An 18,669-nucleotide genomic window follows, 5' to 3' on the forward strand; every position below is an offset into this window, starting at 1 on the left:
TTCCCCAGTCTCTCTCTCTCCCAGAGCCCCCATTCCCCAGTCTCCCTCTCTCCCCGAGCCCCCATTCCCCAGTCTCTCACTCCCCCAGCCCCCATTCCCCAGTCGCTCAGTCTCCAAGCCCCCATTCCCCAGTCTCTCTCTCTACCAGAGCCCCCATTCCCCAGTCTCCCGCTCTCCCCGAGCCCCCATTCCCCAGTCACTCACTCCCCGAATCCCCATTCCCCAGTCTCTCACTCTCTGAGCCCCCATTCCCCAGTCTCTCACTCCCCGAGGCCCCATTCCCCAGTCTCTCACTCACTGATACCCGATTCCCCAGTCTCTCACTCCCCGAGCCCCTATTCCCTAGTCTCTCTCTCTCCCCTAGCCGCCATTCCCCAGTCTCTCTCTCTCCCAGACCCCCCATTCCCCAGTCTCCCTCACTCCCCGATCCCCCATTCCCCAGTCTCTCACTCCCCGAGTCCCCATTCCCCAGTCTCTCACTCCCCGAGCCCCCATTCCCCAGTCTCTCACTCCCCGAGCCCCCATTCCCCAGTCTCTCACTCCCCGAGCCCACATTCTCCAGTCTCTCACTCCCCCAGCCCCCATTCCCCAGTCGCACACTTCCCGAGTCCCCATTCCCCAATCTCTCACTCCCCCAACACTCATTCCCCAGTCGCTCACTCCCCGAGCCCACATTCCCAATTCTCTCTCTCCCAGAGCCCTCATTCCCAAGTCTCTCACTCCCCGAGCCCCCATTCCCCAGTCTCTCACTCCCCGAGCCCACATTCTCCAGTCTCTCACTCCCCCAGCCCCCATTCCCCAGTCGCACACTTCCCGAGCCCCCATTCCCTAATCTCTCACTCCCCCAGCACCCATTCCCCAGTCGCTCACTCCCCGAGCCCACATTCCCAATTCTCTCTCTCCCAGAGCCCTCATTCCCAAGTCTCTCACTCCCCCAGCCCCCATTCCCCAGTCGCACACTCCCCAAGCCCCCGTTCCCCAGTCTCTCTCTCTCCCAGAGCCCCCATTCCCCAGTCTCCCTCTCTCCCTGAGCCCCCATTCCCCAGTCTTTCACTCCCCGAGTCCCCATTCCCCAGTCTCTCACTCCCCAAGTCCCCATTCCCCAGCCTCTCACTCTCCGAGCCCCCATTCCCCAGTCTCTCTCTCCCAGAGCCCCCATTCCCCAGTCTCCCTCTCTCCCTGAGCCCCCATTCCCCAGTCTCTCACTCCCCCAGCCCCCATTCTCCAGTCTCTCACTCCCCGAGCCCCCATTCCCCAGTCTCTCACTCCCCCAGCCCCTTTCCCCAGTCGCTCACTCCCCGAGGCCCCATTCCCCAGTCTCTCACTCCCTGAGCCCCCATTCGCCAGTCTCTCACACGCTGAGCCCCCATTCCCTAGTCTCTCTCTCTCCCAGAGCCCCCATTCCCCAGTCTCCCTCTCTCCCCGAGCCCCCATTCCCCAGTCTCTCACTCCCCCAGCCCCCATTCCCCAGTCGCTCAGTCTCCAAGCCCCCATTCCACAGTCTCTCTCTCTACCAGAGCCCCCATTCCCCAGTCTCCCGCTCTCCCCGAGCCCCCATTCCCCAGTCACTCACTCCCCGAATCCCCATTCCCCAGTCTCTCACTCTCTGAGCCCCCATTCCCCAGTCTCTCACTCCCCGAGGCCCCATTCCCCAGTCTCTCACTCCCTGATACCCGATTCCCCAGTCTCTCACTCCCCGAGCCCCTATTCCCTAGTCTCTCTCTCTCCCCTAGCCGCCATTCCCCAGTCTCTCTCTCTCCCAGACCCCCCATTCCCCAGTCTCCCTCACTCCCCGATCCCCCATTCCCCAGTCTCTCACTCCCCGAGTCCCCATTCCCCAGTCTCTCACTCCCCGAGCCCCCATTCCCCAGTCTCTCACTCCCCGAGCCCCCATTCCCCAGTTTCTCACTCCCCGAGCCCACATTCTCCAGTCTCTCACTCCCCCAGCCCCCATTCCCCAGTCGCACACTTCCCGAGCCCCCATTCCCCAATCTCTCACTCCCCCAGCACCCATTCCCCAGTCGCTCACTCCCCGAGCCCACATTCCCAATTCTCTCTCGCCCAGAGCCCTCATTCCCAAGTCTCTCACTCCCCCAGCCCCCATTCCCCAGTCGCTCACTCCCCAAGCCCCCATTCCCCAGTCTCTCTCTCTCCCAGAGCCTCTATTCCCCAGTCTCCCTCTCTCACCGAGCCCCCATTCCCCAGTCTCTCACTCCCCGAGCCCCCATTCCCCAGTCACTCACTCCCCGAGCCCTCATTCCCCAGTCTCCCTCTCTCCCTGAGCCCCCATTCCCCAGTTTCTCACTCCCCTGGCCGCCATTCCCCAGTCTCTCACTCTACGAGCCCCATTCCCGAGTCTCTCACTCCCCCAGCCCCCTTTCCCCAGTCGATCACTCCCCGAGGCCCCATTCCCCAGTCTCTCACTCCCTGATCCCCCATTCCCCAGTCTCTCACTCCCCGAGCCCTCATTCCCGAGTCTCTCTCTCTCCAAGAGACCCCATTCCCCAGTCTCTCACTCCCCGAGCCCCCATTCCCCAGTCTCTCACTCCCCGAGCCCCCATTCCCCAGTCTCTCACTCATCGAGCCCCCATTCCCCAGTCTCTCACTCCCCGAGCGCACATTCTCCAGTCTCTCACTCCCCCAGCCCCCATTCCCCAGTCGCACACTGCCCGAGCCCCCATTCCCCAGTCTCTCACTCCCCCAGCCCCCTTTCTCCAGTCTCTCACTCCCCGAGCCCCCATTCCCCAGTCTCTCACTCCCCGAGCACACATTCTCCAGTCTCTCACTCCCCCAGCCCCCATTCCCCAGTCTCTCACTCCCTGATCCCCCATTCCCCAGTCTCTCACTCCCCGAGCCCCCATTCCCTAGTCTCTCTCTCTCCCAGAGCCCCCATTCCCCAGCCTCTCACTCCCCGAGCCCCCATTCCCCAGTCTCTCACTCGCCCAGCCCCCTTTCCCCAGTCGCTCACTCCCCGAGGCCCCATTCCCCAGTCTCTCTCTCCCAGAGCCCCCATTCCCCAGTCTCCCTCTCTCCCCGAGCCCCCATTCCCCAGTCGCTCACTCCCCAAACCCCCATTCCACAGTCTCTCACTCCCCGAGCCCCCATTCCCCAGTCTCTCACTCCCCAAACCCCCATTCCCCAGTCGCTCACTCCCCGAGCTCCCATTCCCCAGTCTCTCACTCTCCGAGCCCCCATTCCCCAGTCTCTCACTCTACGAGCCCCATTCCGGAGTCTCTCACTCCCCCAGCCCCCTTTCTCCAGTCGATCACTCCCCGAGCCCCCATTCCCCAGTCTCTCACTCTCCGAGCCCCCATTCCCCAGTCTCTCACTCTACGAGCCCCATTCCCGAGTCTCTCACTCCCCCAGCCCCCTTTCCCCAGTCGATCACTCCCCGAGGCCCCATTCCCGAGTCTCTCTCTCTCCCAGACCCCCCATTCCCCAGTCTCCCTCTCTCCCCGATCCCCCATTCCCCAGTCTCTCACTCCCCGAGCCCCCATTCCCCAGTCTCTCACTCCCCGAGCCCCCATTCCCCAGTCTCTCACTCCCCGAGCCCCCATTCCCCAGTCTCTCACTCCCCGAGCCCACATTCTCCAGTCTCTCACTCCCCCAGCCCCCATTCCCCAGTTGCACACTTCCCGAGCCCCCATTCCCCAGTCTCTCACTCCCCCAGCCCCCATTCCCCAGTCGCTCACTCCCCGAGCCCACATTCCCAGTTCTCTCTCTCGCAGAGCCCTCATTCCCCAGTCGCTCACTCCCCGAGCCCCCATTCCCCAGTCTCTCACTCCCAGAGCCCCCATTCCCCAGTCACTCACTCCCCAAGTCCCCATTCCCCAGTCTCTCACTCTCCGAGCCCCCATTCTCCAGTCCATCTCTCTCCCAGAGCCCCCATTCCCCAGTCTCCCTCTCTCCCTGAGCCCCCATTCCCCAGTCTCTCACTCCCCGAGTCCCCATTCCCCAGTCTCTCACTCCCCAAGTACCCATTCCCCAGCCTCTCACTCTCCGAGCCCCCATTCCCCAGTCTCTCTCTCTCCCAGAGCCCCCATTCCCCAGTCTCCCTCTCTCCCAGAGCCCCCATTCCCCAGTCACTCACTCCCCAAGTCCCCATTCCCCAGTCTCTCACTTTCCGAGCCCCCATTCCCCAGTCTCTCACTCCCAGAGCCCCCATTCCCCAGTCTCCCTCTCTCCCTGAGCCCCCATTCCCCAGTCTCTCACTCCCTGAGTCCCCATTCCCCAGTCTCTCACTCCCCAAGTCCCCATTCCCCAGCCTCTCACTCTCCGAGCCCCCATTCCCCAGTCTCTCTCTCCCAGAGCCCCCATTCCCCAGTCTCCCTCTCTCCCTGAGCCCCCATTCCCCAGTCTCTCACTCCCCCAGCCCCCATTCTCCAGTCTCTCACTCCCCGAGCCCCCATTCCCCAGTCTCTCACTCCCCCAGCCCCTTTCCCCAGTCGCTCACTCCCCGAGGCCCCATTCCCCAGTCTCTCACTCCCTGAGCCCCCATTCGCCAGTCTCTCACACCCTGAGCCCCCATTCCCCAGTCTCTCTCTCTCCCAGAGCCCCCATTCCCCAGTCTCCCTCTCTCCCCGAGCCCCCATTCCCCAGTCTCTCACTCCCCCAGCCCCCATTCCCCAGTCGCTCAGTCTCCAAGCCCCCATTCCCCAGTCTCTCTCTCTACCAGAGCCCCCATTCCCCAGTCTCCCGCTCTCCCCGAGCCCCCATTCCCCAGTCACTCACTCCCCGAATCCCCATTCCCCAGTCTCTCACTCTCTGAGCCCCCATTCCCCAGTCTCTCACTCCCCGAGGCCCCATTCCCCAGTCTCTCACTCACTGATACCCGATTCCCCAGTCTCTCACTCCCCGAGCCCCTATTCCCTAGTCTCTCTCTCTCCCCTAGCCGCCATTCCCCAGTCTCTCTCTCTCCCAGACCCCCCATTCCCCAGTCTCCCTCACTCCCCGATCCCCCATTCCCCAGTCTCTCACTCCCCGAGTCCCCATTCCCCAGTCTCTCACTCCCCGAGCCCCCATTCCCCAGTCTCTCACTCCCCGAGCCCCCATTCCCCAGTCTCTCACTCCCCGAGCCCACATTCTCCAGTCTCTCACTCCCCCAGCCCCCATTCCCCAGTCGCACACTTCCCGAGTCCCCATTCCCCAATCTCTCACTCCCCCAACACTCATTCCCCAGTCGCTCACTCCCCGAGCCCACATTCCCAATTCTCTCTCTCCCAGAGCCCTCATTCCCAAGTCTCTCACTCCCCGAGCCCCCATTCCCCAGTCTCTCACTCCCCGAGCCCACATTCTCCAGTCTCTCACTCCCCCAGCCCCCATTCCCCAGTTGCACACTTCCCGAGCCCCCATTCCCCAGTCTCTCACTCCCCCAGCCCCCATTCTCCAGTCTCTCACTCCCCGAGCCCCCATTCCCCAGTCTCTCACTCCCCCAGCCCCTTTCCCCAGTCGCTCACTCCCCGAGGCCCCATTCCCCAGTCTCTCACTCCCTGAGCCCCCATTCGCCAGTCTCTCACACCCTGAGCCCCAATTCCCTAGTCTCTCTCTCTCCCAGAGCCCCCATTCCCCAGTCTCCCTCTCTCCCCGAGCCCCCATTCCCCAGTCTCTCACTCCCCCAGCCCCCATTCCCCAGTCGCTCAGTCTCCAAGCCCCCATTCCCCAGTCTCTCTCTCTACCAGAGCCCCCATTCCCCAGTCTCCCGCTCTCCCCGAGCCCCCATTCCCCAGTCACTCACTCCCCGAATCCCCATTCCCCAGTCTCTCACTCTCTGAGCCCCCATTCCCCAGTCTCTCACTCCCCGAGGCCCCATTCCCCAGTCTCTCACTCCCTGATACCCGATTCCCCAGTCTCTCACTCCCCGAGCCCCTATTCCCTAGTCTCTCTCTCTCCCCTAGCCGCCATTCCCCAGTCTCTCTCTCTCCCAGACCCCCCATTCCCCAGTCTCCCTCACTCCCCGATCCCCCATTCCCCAGTCTCTCACTCCCCGAGTCCCCATTCCCCAGTCTCTCACTCCCCGAGCCCCCATTCCCCAGTCTCTCACTCCCCGAGCCCCCATTCCCCAGTCTCTCACTCCCCGAGCCCACATTCTCCAGTCTCTCACTCCCCCAGCCCCCATTCCCCAGTCGCACACTTCCCGAGCCCCCATTCCCCAATCTCTCACTCCCCCAGCACCCATTCCCCAGTCGCTCACTCCCCGAGCCCACATTCCCAATTCTCTCTCGCCCAGAGCCCTCATTCCCAAGTCTCTCACTCCCCCAGCCCCCATTCCCCAGTCGCTCACTCCCCAAGCCCCCATTCCCCAGTCTCTCTCTCTCCCAGAGCCTCTATTCCCCAGTCTCCCTCTCTCACCGAGCCCCCATTCCCCAGTCTCTCACTCCCCGAGCCCCCATTCCCCAGTCACTCACTCCCCGAGCCCTCATTCCCCAGTCTCTCACTCCCTGAGCCCCCATTCCCCAGTTTCTCACTCCCCTAGCCGCCATTCCCCAGTCTCTCTCTCTCCCAGAGCCACCATTCCCCAGTCTCCCTCTCTCCCTGAGCCCCCATACCCCAGTCTCTCACTCCCCGAGTCCCCATTCCCCAGTCTCTCACTCCCCAAGTCCCCATTCCCCAGCCTCTCACTCCCCGAGCCCCCATTCCCCAGTCTCTCACTCCCCGAGCCCCCATTCCCCAGTCTCTCATTCCCCGAGCACCCATACCCCAGTCTCTCACTCCCCCAGCCCCCTTTCCCCAGTCGCTCACTCCCCGAGGCCCCATTCCCCAGTCTCTCACTCCCCTAGCCGCCATTCCCCAGTCTCTCTCTCTCCCAGAGCCCCCATTCCCCAGTCGCCCTCTCTCCCTGAGCCCCCATTCCCCAGTCTCTCACTCCCCGAGTCCCCATTCCCCAGTCTCTCACACCCCCAGCCCCCATTCCCCAGTCTCTCACTCCCCGAGCCCCCATTCCCAAGTCTCTCACTCCCCGAGCCCCCATTCTCCAGTCTCTCACTTCCCCAGCCCCCATTCGCCAGTCTCTCACTCCCCCAGCCCCCATTCCCCAGTCGCTCAGTCCCCAAGCCCCCATTCCCCAGTCTCTCTCTCTACCAGAACCCCCATTCCCTAGTCTCTCTCTCTCCCAGAGCCCCCATTCCCCAGTCTCCCTCTCTCCCCGAGGCCCCATTCCCCAGTCTCTCACTCCCCAAGCCCCCATTCCCCAGTCTCTCACTCCCCGAGCCCCCATTCCCTAGTCTCTCTATCTCCCAGAGCCCCCATTCCCCAGCCTCTCACTCCCCGAGCCCCCATTCCCCAGTCTCTCACTCCCCCAGCCCCCTTTCCCCAGTCGCTCACTCCCCGAGGCCCCATTCCCCAGTCTCTCACTCCCTGAGCCCCCATTCCCCAGTCTCTCACTCCCTGAGCCCCCATTCCCTCGTCTCTCTCTCTCCCAGAGCCCCCATTCCCCAGTCTCCCTCTCTCTCCGAGCCCCCATTCCCCAGTCGCTCACTCCCCAAACCCCCATTCCACAGTCTCTCACTCCCCGAGCCCCCATTCCCCAGTCTCTCACTCCCCAAACCCCCATTCCCCAGTCGCTCAGTCCCCGAGCCCCCATTCCTCAGTCTCTCACTCTCCGAGCCCCCATTCCCCAGTCTCTCACTCTACGAGCCCCATTCCCGGGTCTCTCACTCCCCCAGCCCCCTTTCCCCAGTCGATCACTCCCCGAGGCCCTATTCCCCAGTCTCTCACTCCCTGATCCCCCATTCCCCAGTCTCTCACTCCCCGAGCCCTCATTCCCGAGTCTCTCTCTCTCTCCAAGAGACCCCATTCCCCAGTCTCCCTCTCTCCCCGATCCCCCATTCCCCAGTCTCTCACTCCCCGAGCCCCCATTCCCCAGTCTCTCACTCCCCGAGCCCCCATTCCCCAGTCTCTCACTCCCCGAGCCCACATTCTCCAGTCTCTCACTCCCCTAGCCCCCATTACCCAGTCGCACACTTCCCGAGCCCCCATTCCCCAGTCTCTCACTCCCCCAGCCCCCATTCCCCAGTCGCTCACTCCCCGAGCCCACATTCCCAATTCTCTCTCTCCCAGAGCCCTCATTCCCAAGTCTCTCACTCCCCCAGCCCCCATTCCCCAGTCGCACACTCCCCAAGCCCCCGTTCCCCAGTCTCTCTCTCTCCCAGAGCCCCTATTCCCCAGTCTCCCTCTCTCACCGAGCCCCATTCCCCAGTCTCTCACTCCCCGAGCCCCCATTCCCCAGTCACTCACTCCCCGAGCCCCCATTCCCCAGTCTCTCACTCCCTGAGCCCCCATTCCCCAGTCTCTCACTCCCCTAGCCACCATTCCCCAGTCTCTCTCTCTCCCAGAGCCCCCATTCCCCAGTCTCCCTCTCTCCCTGAGCCCCCATACCCCAGTCTCTCACTCCCCGAGTCCCCATTCCCCAGTCTCTCACTCCCCAAGTACCCATTCCCCAGCCTCTCACTCCCCGAGCCCCCATTCCCCAGTCTCTCACTCCCCCAGCCCCCATTCCCCAGTCTCTCACTCCCCGAGCCCCCATACCCCAGTCTCTCACTCCCCCAGCCCCCTTTCCCCAGTCACTCACTCCCCGAGGCCCCATTCCCCAGTCTCTCACTCCCCTAGCCGCCATTCCCCAGGCTCTCTCTCTCCCAGAGCCCCCATTCCCCAGTCGCCCTCTCTCCCTGAGCCCCCATTCCCCAGTCTCTCACTCCCCGAGTCCCCATTCCCCAGACTCTCACTCCCCCAGCCCCCATTCCCCAGTCTCTCACTCCCCGAGCCCCCATTCCCCAGTCTCTCTCTACCAGAACCCCCATTCCCTAGTCTCTCTCTCTCCCATAGCCCCCATTCCCCAGTCTCCCTCACTCACCGAGCCCCCATGTCCCAGTCTCTCACTCCCCGAGCCCCCATTCCCCAGCCTCTCACTCCCCAAGCCCCCATTCCCCAGTCTCTCACTCCCCGAGCCCTCAATCCCCAGTCTCTCACTCCCCGAGCCCCCATTCCCCAGTCTCTCATTTCCCCAGCCCCCATTCCCCAGTTTCTCACTTCCCCAGCCCCCATTCCCCAGTCTCTCACTCCCCAAACGCCCATTCCCCAGTCTCTCACTCCCCGAGCCCCCATTCCCCAGTCTCTCACTTCCCCAGCCCCCATTCCCCAGTCGCTCAGTCCCCAAGCCCCCATTCCCCAGTCTCTCACTCCCCGAGTCCCCATTCCCCATTCTCTCACTCCCCAAGTCCCCATTCCCCAGCCTCTCACTCTCCGAGCCCCCATTCCCCAGTCTCTCTCTCCCAGAGCCCCCATTCCCCAGTCTCCCTCTCTCCCTGAGCCCCCATTCCCCAGTCTCTCACTCCCCCAGCCCCCATTCTCCAGTCTCTCACTCCCCGAGCCCCCATTCCCCAGTCTCTCACTCCCCCAGCCCCTTTCCCCAGTCGCTCACTCCCCGAGGCCCCATTCCCCAGTCTCTCACTCCCTGAGCCCCCATTCGCCAGTCTCTCACTCCCTGAGCCCCCATTCCCTAGTCTCTCTCTCTCCCAGAGCCCCCATTCCCCAGTCCCCCTCTCTCCCCGAGCCCCCATTCCCCAGTCTCTCACTCCCCCAGCCCCATTCCCCAGTCGCTCAGTCTCCAAGCCCCCATTCCCCAGTCTCTCTCTCTACCAGAGCCCCCATTCCCCAGTCTCCCGCTCTCCCCGAGCCCCCATTCCCCAGTCACTCACTCCCCGAATCCCCATTCCCCAGTCTCTCACTCTCTGATACCCGATTCCCCAGTCTCTCACTCCCCGAGCCCCTATTCCCTAGTCTCTCTCTCTCCCCTAGCCGCCATTCCCCAGTCTCTCTCTCTCCCAGACCCCCCATTCCCCAGTCTCCCTCACTCCCCGATCCCCCATTCCCCAGTCTCTCACTCCCCGAGGCCCCATTCCCCAGTCTCTCACTCCCTGATACCCGATTCCCCAGTCTCTCACTCCCCGAGCCCCGATTCCCCAGTCACTCACTCCCCGAGCCCTCATTCCCCAGTCTCTCACTCCCTGAGCCCCCATTCCCCAGTTTCTCACTCCCCTAGCTGCCATTCCCCAGTCTCTCTCTCTCCCAGAGCCCCCATTCCCCAGTCTCCCTCTCTCCCTGAGCCCCCATACCCCAGTCTCTCACTCCCCGAGTCCCCATTCCCCAGTCTCTCACTCCCCAAGTCCCCATTCCCCAGCCTCTCACTCCCCAAGTCCCCATTCCCCAGCCTCTCACTCCCCGAGCCCCCATTCCCCAGTCTCTCACTCCCCGAGCCCCCATTCCCCAGTCTCTCATTCCCCGAGCCCCCATACCCCAGTCTCTCACTCCCCCAGCCCCCTTTCCCCAGTCGCTCACTCCCCGAGGCCCCATTCCCCAGTCTCTCACTCCCCTAGCCGCCATTCCCCAGTCTCTCTCTCTCCCAGAGCCCCCATTCCCCAGTCGCCCTCTCTCCCTGAGCCCCCATTCCCCAGTCTCTCACTCCCCGAGTCCCCATTCCCCAGTCTCTCACACCCCCAGCCCCCATTCCCCAGTCTCTCACTCCCCGAGCCCCCATTCCCAAGTCTCTCACTCCCCGAGCCCCCATTCTCCAGTCTCTCACTTCCCCAGCCCCCATTCGCCAGTCTCTCACTCCCCCAGCCCCCATTCCCCAGTCGCTCAGTCCCCAAGCCCCCATTCCCCAGTCTCTCTCTCTACCAGAACCCCCATTCCCTAGTCTCTCTCTCTCCCAGAGCCCCCATTCCCCAGTCTCCCTCTCTCCCCGAGGCCCCATTCCCCAGTCTCTCACTCCCCAAGCCCCCATTCCCCAGTCTCTCACTCCCCGAGCCCCCATTCCCTGGTCTCTCTCTCTCCCAGAGCCCCCATTCCCCAGCCTCTCACTCCCCGAGCCCCCATTCCCTAGTCTCTCACTCCCCCAGCCCCCTTTCCCCAGTCGCTCACTCCCCGAGGCCCCATTCCCCAGTCACTCACTCCCTGAGCCCCCATTCCCCAGTCTCTCACTCCCTGAGCCCCCATTCCCTAGTCTCTCTCTCTCCCAGAGCCCCCATTCCCCAGTCTCCCTCTCTCCCCGAGCCCCCATTCCCCAGTCGCTCACTCCCCAAACCCCCATTCCACAGTCTCTCACTCCCCGAGCCCCCATTCCCCAGTCTCTCACTCCCCAAACCCCCATTCCCCAGTCGCTCACTCCCCGAGCCCCCATTCCTCAGTCTCTCTCTCTCCGAGCCCCCATTCCCCAGTCTCTCACTCTACGAGCCCCATTCCCGAGTCTCTCACTCCCCCAGCCCCCTTTCCCCAGTCGATCACTCCCCGAGGCCCCATTCCCCAGTCTCTCACTCCCTGATACCCCATTCCCCAGTCTCTCACTCCCCGAGCCCTCATTCCCGAGTCTCTCTCTCTCCCAGAGACTCCATTCCCCAGTCTCCCTCTCTCCCCGATCCCCCATTCCCCAGTCTCTCACTCCCCGAGCCCCCATTCCCCAGTCTCTCACTCCCCGAGCCCCCATTCCCCAGTCTCTCACTCCCCGAGCCCCCATTCCCCAGTCTCTCACTCCCCGAGCCCACATTCTCCAGTCTCTCACTCCCCCAGCCCCCATTCCCCAGTCGCACACTTCCCGAGCCCCCATTCCCCAGTCTCTCACTCCCCCAGCCCCCATTCCCCAGTCGCTCACTCCCCGAGCCCACATTCCCAATTCTCTCTCTCCCAGAGCCCTCATTCCCAAGTCTCTCACTCCCCCAGCCCCCATTCCCCAGTCGCTCACTCCCCAAGCCCCCGTTCCCCAGTCTCTCTCTCTCCCAGAGCCCCTATTCCCCAGTCTCCCTCTCTCACCGAGCCCCCATTCCCCAGTCTCTCACTCCCCGAGCCCCCATTCCCCAGTCACTCACTCCCCGAGCCCCCATTCCCCAGTCTCTCACTCCCTGAGCCCCCATTCCCCAGTCTCTCACTCCCCTAGCCGCCATTCCCCAGTCTCTCTCTCTCCCAGAGCCCCCATTCCCCAGTCTCCCTCTCTCCCTGAGCCCCCATACCCCAGTCTCTCACTCCCCGAGTCCCCATTCCCCAGTCTCTCACTCCCCAAGTACCCATTCCCCAGCCTCTCACTCCCCGAGCCCCCATTCACCAGTCTCTCACTCCCCCAGCCCCCATTCCCCAGTCTCTCACTCCCCGAGCCCCCATACCCCAGTCTCTCACTCCCCCAGCCCCCTTTCCCCAGTCGCTCACTCCCCGAGGCCCCATTCCCCAGTCTCTCACTCCCCTAGCCGACATTCCCCAGTCTCTCTCTCTCCCAGAGCCCCCATTCCCCAGTCGCCCTCTCTCCCTGAGCCCCCATTCCCCAGTCTCTCACTCCCCGAGTCCCCATTCCCCAGTCTCTCACTCCCCCAGCCCCCATTCCCCAGTCTCTCACTCCCCGAGCCCCCATTCCCCAGTCTCTCTCTACCAGAACCCCCATTCCCTAGTCTCTCTCTCTCCCATAGCCCCCATTCCCCAGTCTCCCTCACTCCCCGAGCCCCCATGTCCCAGTCTCTCACTCCCCGAGCCCCCATTCCCCAGCCTCTCACTCCCCAAGCCCCCATTCCCCAGTCTCTCACTCCCCGAGCCCTCAATCCCCAGTCTCTCACTCCCCGAGCCCCCATTCCCCAGTCTCTCATTTCCCCAGCCCCCATTCCCCAGTTTCTCACTTCCCCAGCCCCTATTCCCCAGTCTCTCACTCCCCAAACGCCCATTCCCCAGTCTCTCACTCCCCGAGCCCCCATTCCCCAGTCTCTCACTTCCCCAGCCCTCATTCCCCAGTCGCTCAGTCCCCAAGCCCCCATTCCCCAGTCTCTCACTCCCCGAGTCCCCATTCCCCAGTCTCTCACTCCCCAAGTCCCCATTCCCCAGCCTCTCACTCTCCGAGCCCCCATTCCCCAGTCTCTCTCTCCCAGAGCCCCCATTCCCCAGTCTCCCTCTCTCCCTGAGCCCCCATTCCCCAGTCTCTCACTTCCCCAGCCCCCATTCCCCAGTCGCTCAGTCCCCAAGCCCCCATTCCCCAGTCTCTCACTCCCCGAGTCCCCATTCCCCATTCTCTCACTCCCCAAGTCCCCATTCCCCAGCCTCTCACTCTCCGAGCCCCCATTCCCCAGTCTCTCTCTCCCAGAGCCCCCATTCCCCAGTCTCCCTCTCTCCCTGAGCCCCCATTCCCCAGTCTCTCACTCCCCCAGCCCCCATTCTCCAGTCTCTCACTCCCCGAGCCCCCATTCCCCAGTCTCTCACTCCCCCAGCCCCTTTCCCCAGTCGCTCACTCCCCGAGGCCCCATTCCCCAGTCTCTCACTCCCTGAGCCCCCATTCGCCAGTCTCTCACTCCCTGAGCCCCCATTCCCTAGTCTCTCTCTCTCCCAGAGCCCCCATTCCCCAGTCCCCCTCTCTCCCCGAGCCCCCATTCCCCAGTCTCTCACTCCCCCAGCCCCATTCCCCAGTCGCTCAGTCTCCAAGCCCCCATTCCCCAGTCTCTCTCTCTACCAGAGCCCCCATTCCCCAGTCTCCCGCTCTCCCCGAGCCCCCATTCCCCAGTCACTCACTCCCCGAATCCCCATTCCCCAGTCTCTCACTCTCTGATACCCGATTCCCCAGTCTCTCACTCCCCGAGCCCCTATTCCCTAGTCTCTCTCTCTCCCCTAGCCGCCATTCCCCAGTCTCTCTCTCTCCCAGACCCCCCATTCCCCAGTCTCCCTCACTCCCCGATCCCCCATTCCCCAGTCTCTCACTCCCCGAGGCCCCATTCCCCAGTCTCTCACTCCCTGATACCCGATTCCCCAGTCTCTCACTCCCCGAGCCCCGATTCCCCAGTCACTCACTCCCCGAGCCCTCATTCCCCAGTCTCTCACTCCCTGAGCCCCCATTCCCCAGTTTCTCACTCCCCTAGCTGCCATTCCCCAGTCTCTCTCTCTCCCAGAGCCCCCATTCCCCAGTCTCCCTCTCTCCCTGAGCCCCCATACCCCAGTCTCTCACTCCCCGAGTCCCCATTCACCAGTCTCTCACTCCCCAAGTCCCCATTCCCCAGCCTCTCACTCCCCAAGTCCCCATTCCCCAGCCTCTCACTCCCCGAGCCCCCATTCCCCAGTCTCTCACTCCCCGAGCCCCCATTCCCCAGTCTCTCATTCCCCGAGCCCCCATACCCCAGTCTCTCACTCCCCCAGCCCCCTTTCCCCAGTCGCTCACTCCCCGAGGCCCCATTCCCCAGTCTCTCACTCCCCTAGCCGCCATTCCCCAGTCTCTCTCTCTCCCAGAGCCCCCATTCCCCAGTCGCCCTCTCTCCCTGAGCCCCCATTCCCCAGTCTCTCACTCCCCGAGTCCCCATTCCCCAGTCTCTCACACCCCCAGCCCCCATTCCCCAGTCTCTCACTCCCCGAGCCCCCATTCCCAAGTCTCTCACTCCCCGAGCCCCCATTCTCCAGTCTCTCACTTCCCCAGCCCCCATTCGCCAGTCTCTCACTCCCCCAGCCCCCATTCCCCAGTCGCTCAGTCCCCAAGCCCCCATTCCCCAGTCTCTCTCTCTACCAGAACCCCCATTCCCTAGTCTCTCTCTCTCCCAGAGCCCCCATTCCCCAGTCTCCCTCTCTCCCCGAGGCCCCATTCCCCAGTCTCTCACTCCCCAAGCCCCCATTCCCCAGTCTCTCACTCCCCGAGCCCCCATTCCCTGGTCTCTCTCTCTCCCAGAGCCCCCATTCCCCAGCCTCTCACTCCCCGAGCCCCCATTCCCTAGTCTCTCACTCCCCCAGCCCCCTTTCCCCAGTCGCTCACTCCCCGAGGCCCCATTCCCCAGTCACTCACTCCCTGAGCCCCCATTCCCCAGTCTCTCACTCCCTGAGCCCCCATTCCCTAGTCTCTCTCTCTCCCAGAGCCCCCATTCCCCAGTCTCCCTCTCTCCCCGAGCCCCCATTCCCCAGTCGCTCACTCCCCAAACCCCCATTCCACAGTCTCTCACTCCCCGAGCCCCCATTCCCCAGTCTCTCACTCCCCAAACCCCCATTCCCCAGTCGCTCACTCCCCGAGCCCCCATTCCTCAGTCTCTCTCTCTCCGAGCCCCCATTCCCCAGTCTCTCACTCTACGAGCCCCATTCCCGAGTCTCTCACTCCCCCAGCCCCCTTTCCCCAGTCGATCACTCCCCGAGGCCCCATTCCCCAGTCTCTCACTCCCTGATACCCCATTCCCCAGTCTCTCACTCCCCGAGCCCTCATTCCCGAGTCTCTCTCTCTCCCAGAGACTCCATTCCCCAGTCTCCCTCTCTCCCCGATCCCCCATTCCCCAGTCTCTCACTCCCCGAGCCCCCATTCCCCAGTCTCTCACTCCCCGAGCCCCCATTCCCCAGTCTCTCACTCCCCGAGCCCCCATTCCCCAGTCTCTCACTCCCCGAGCCCACATTCTCCAGTCTCTCACTCCCCCAGCCCCCATTCCCCAGTCGCACACTTCCCGAGCCCCCATTCCCCAGTCTCTCACTCCCCCAGCCCCCATTCCCCAGTCGCTCACTCCCCGAGCCCACATTCCCAATTCTCTCTCTCCCAGAGCCCTCATTCCCAAGTCTCTCACTCCCCCAGCCCCCATTCCCCAGTCGCTCACTCCCCAAGCCCCCGTTCCCCAGTCTCTCTCTCTCCCAGAGCCCCTATTCCCCAGTCTCCCTCTCTCACCGAGCCCCCATTCCCCAGTCTCTCACTCCCCGAGCCCCCATTCCCCAGTCACTCACTCCCCGAGCCCCCATTCCCCAGTCTCTCACTCCCTGAGCCCCCATTCCCCAGTCTCTCACTCCCCTAGCCGCCATTCCCCAGTCTCTCTCTCTCCCAGAGCCCCCATTCCCCAGTCTCCCTCTCTCCCTGAGCCCCCATACCCCAGTCTCTCACTCCCCGAGTCCCCATTCCCCAGTCTCTCACTCCCCAAGTACCCATTCCCCAGCCTCTCACTCCCCGAGCCCCCATTCACCAGTCTCTCACTCCCCCAGCCCCCATTCCCCAGTCTCTCACTCCCCGAGCCCCCATACCCCAGTCTCTCACTCCCCCAGCCCCCTTTCCCCAGTCGCTCACTCCCCGAGGCCCCATTCCCCAGTCTCTCACTCCCCTAGCCGACATTCCCCAGTCTCTCTCTCTCCCAGAGCCCCCATTCCCCAGTCGCCCTCTCTCCCTGAGCCCCCATTCCCCAGTCTCTCACTCCCCGAGTCCCCATTCCCCAGTCTCTCACTCCCCCAGCCCCCATTCCCCAGTCTCTCACTCCCCGAGCCCCCATTCCCCAGTCTCTCTCTACCAGAACCCCCATTCCCTAGTCTCTCTCTCTCCCATAGCCCCCATTCCCCAGTCTCCCTCACTCCCCGAGCCCCCATGTCCCAGTCTCTCACTCCCCGAGCCCCCATTCCCCAGCCTCTCACTCCCCAAGCCCCCATTCCCCAGTCTCTCACTCCCCGAGCCCTCAATCCCCAGTCTCTCACTCCCCGAGCCCCCATTCCCCAGTCTCTCATTTCCCCAGCCCCCATTCCCCAGTTTCTCACTTCCCCAGCCCCTATTCCCCAGTCTCTCACTCCCCAAACGCCCATTCCCCAGTCTCTCACTCCCCGAGCCCCCATTCCCCAGTCTCTCACTTCCCCAGCCCTCATTCCCCAGTCGCTCAGTCCCCAAGCCCCCATTCCCCAGTCTCTCACTCCCCGAGTCCCCATTCCCCAGTCTCTCACTCCCCAAGTCCCCATTCCCCAGCCTCTCACTCTCCGAGCCCCCATTCCCCAGTCTCTCTCTCCCAGAGCCCCCATTCCCCAGTCTCCCTCTCTCCCTGAGCCCCCATTCCCCAGTCTCTCACTCCCCCAGCCCCCATTCTCCAGTCTCTCACTCCCCGAGCCCCCATTCCCCAGTCTTTCACTCCCCCAGCCACTTTCCCCAGTCGCTCACTCCCCGAGGCCCCATTCCCCAGTCTCTCACTCCCTGAGCCCCCATTCGCCAGTCTCTCACTCCCTGAGCCCCCATTCCCTAGTCTCTCTCTCTCCCAGAGCCCCCATTCCCCAGTCCCCCTCTCTCCCCGAGCCCCCATTCCCCAGTCTCTCACTCCCCCAGCCCCCATTCCCCAGTCGCTCAGTCTCCAAGCCCCCATTCCCCAGTCTCTCTCTCTACCAGAGCCCCCATTCCCCAGTCTCCCGCTCTCCCCGAGCCCCCATTCCCCAGTCACTCACTCCCCGAATCCCCATTCCCCAGTCTCTCACTCTCTGAGCCCCCATTCCCCAGTCTCTCACTCCCCGAGGCCCCATTCCCCAGTCTCTCACTCCCTGATACCCGATTCCCCAGTCTCTCACTCCCCGAGCCCCTATTCCCTAGTCTCTCTCTCTCCCCTAGCCGCCATTCCCCAGTCTCTCTCTCTCCCAGACCCCCCATTCCCCAGTCTCCCTCACTCCCCGATCCCCCATTCCCCAGTCTCTCACTCCCCGAGGCCCCATTCCCCAGCCTCTCACTCCCTGATACCCGATTCCCCAGTCTCTCACTCCCCGAGCCCCCATTCCCCAGTCACTCACTCCCCGAGCCCTCATTCCCCAGTCTCTCACTCCCTGAGCCCCCATTCCCCAGTTTCTCACTCCCCTAGCCGCCATTCCCCAGTCTCTCTCTCTCCCAGAGCCCCCATTCCCCAGTCTCCCTCTCTCCCTGAGCCCCCATACCCCAGTCTCTCACTCCCCGAGTCCCCATTCCCCAGTCTCTCACTCCCCAAGTCCCCATTCCCCAGCCTCTCACTCCCCAAGTCCCCATTCCCCAGCCTCTCACTCCCCGAGCCCCCATTCCCCAGTCTCTCACTCCCCGAGCCCCCATTCCCCAGTCTCTCATTCCCCGAGCCCCCATACCCCAGTCTCTCACTCCCCCAGCCCCCTTTCCCCAGTCGCTCACTCCCCGAGGCCCCATTCCCCAGTCTCTCACTCCCCTAGCCCCCATTCCCCAGTCTCTCTCTCTCCCAGAGCCCCCATTCCCCAGTCGCCCTCTCTCCCTGAGCCCCCATTCCCCAGTCTCTCACTCCCCGAGTCCCCATTCCCCAGTCTCTCACACCCCCAGCCCCCATTCCCCAGTCTCTCACTCCCCGAGCCCCCATTCCCAAGTCTCTCACTCCCCGAGCCCCCATTCTCCAGTCTCTCACTTCCCCAGCCCCCATTCGCCAGTCTCTCACTCCCCCAGCCCCCATTCCCCAGTCGCTCAGTCCCCAAGCCCCCATTCCCCAGTCTCTCTCTCTACCAGAACCCCCATTCCCTAGTCTCTCTCTCTCCCAGAGCCCCCATTCCCCAGTCTCCCTCTCTCCCCGAGGCCCCATTCCCCAGTCTCTCACTCCCCAAGCCCCCATTCCCCAGTCTCTCACTCCCCGAGCCCCCATTCCCTGGTCTCTCTCTCTCCCAGAGCCCCCATTCCCCAGCCTCTCACTCCCCGAGCCCCCATTCCCTAGTCTCTCACTCCCCCAGCCCCCTTTCCCCAGTCGCTCACTCCCCGAGGCCCCATTCCCCAGTCTCTCACTCCCCTAGCCGCCATTCCCCAGTCTCTCTCTCTCCCAGAGCCCCCATTCCCCAGTCGCCCTCTCTCCCTGAGCCCCCATTCCCCAGTCTCTCACTCCCCGAGTCCCCATTCCCCAGTCTCTCACACCCCCAGCCCCCATTCCCCAGTCTCTCACTCCCCGAGCCCCCATTCCCAAGTCTCTCACTCCCCGAGCCCCCATTCTCCAG

This window comes from Pristiophorus japonicus, chromosome 2 (assembly GCF_044704955.1).
Source record: "Pristiophorus japonicus isolate sPriJap1 chromosome 2, sPriJap1.hap1, whole genome shotgun sequence".
Taxonomy (NCBI): Eukaryota; Metazoa; Chordata; class Chondrichthyes; family Pristiophoridae; genus Pristiophorus; species Pristiophorus japonicus.